Source organism: Buceros rhinoceros, unplaced genomic scaffold (genome assembly GCF_000710305.1).
Source record: "Buceros rhinoceros silvestris isolate BGI_N320 unplaced genomic scaffold, ASM71030v1 scaffold32140, whole genome shotgun sequence".
Taxonomy (NCBI): domain Eukaryota; kingdom Metazoa; phylum Chordata; class Aves; order Bucerotiformes; family Bucerotidae; genus Buceros; species Buceros rhinoceros.
Window position 1 is genome coordinate 3266 of NW_010390686.1, and position 1257 is coordinate 4522.

The window sequence follows — 1257 nt, forward strand, 5'->3', positions numbered from 1 at the left end:
CCAGCGCCATGTCTGCTTTCCTTCCACGGGCTCTCAAAAAAGAAGGGAACAGCTTTGTTTTGGTTTGTTGCTTGCCAGCGGAGCCCCTCCGGGGTGCCAGCGCCATCCTCACCTGGCATTACGCAGACGACGCTGGAGCAGTGTTTAAGGAACGTTGTCACCCACACCATTCTCCCCAGAGGTTACGGGGCAGCTGAGAGTTAAATAGAAGAGCCCAAAACACTGCCCGAAGGTGAGCTTTTGCAGCAGAAGGGCAGCGGCTCCGGTAGTGGGGAGGGAGCTGCTTGGCTCACCTTGGCAAAGGAGCCGAGGCTGTCAAAGTCATTCCAGTTTTCTGCTTCCAGCTGGAGAGGGAGAAGCAAACTCTGCCAGCATGAAAATCACTGAAGCTAAAATAACCAAGGTAACCCCTAAACAAAACTGCTGGGGCACGGGAGAGGCAAGCGATGGTTTGCAGTAAGGGATGGAGGGACGGCAAGGGTCTCAGCTGGATCTGTCCCCTTCCACATCCTGAGGGTTTGGTCCAAGTTCACCCTCACGCAGGTTGTTACTCTGAGGACCGTGTGGCCACACAGAGGTGCAGATGTCAGAGAGTGTGAAAATCGACCCTAAGCCTCCCGAGACGCTGAACCGGAGTGATCTGAGCAAGCGCGGATGAGATCCTCAGCACCAAATCAGACTGCCCAGAGCAAACCGCTCTGAGCGCCAACGTACCAACGCCAGAAGAGTCCCCCTAGCACCGTGCAAAAGAGCCCTGGGGCACCATCACGCACGTAAGGGTGGGACTGTCCTTGCCCAGATGCAGGCCACCTCCCTCTCCTGGCTCCTCTGGACCAGACAGCTCAGCCCAGAGAGTTATAAAGCACCTCGACTGCCCCAAACCACCACGATGGTGGGAGGCAGAGCCAAAACACCATTAAACAGAGGGTCCCCAAACCCCTACGGTACCGCAGCAGACCTGCAAAAGCCCTCAAGCTGTGATGGCAATCAGGATGTGGCCTTCCCACAGCTCCCACAGCAGGGAAATGTTAGGAAACCTCAACCCCAGCCCACGAGTGGCCAACATTTGTTAAATTTAAGCTATGAGACTGTGGAACATGAATTCCCTGGCTGCAGGACCTCAGGGCAAGGCACCCTGCAACGACGAGCTCCCGCAGCTGGTTCCAGCTCTGTTTCACAACTCAGAAGAAGCTCTAAGCCATGAATCACGGCGCTTCCCAGGCAGCTCCCGCAGCCGCTGCCCCACCAGCCTTCCCA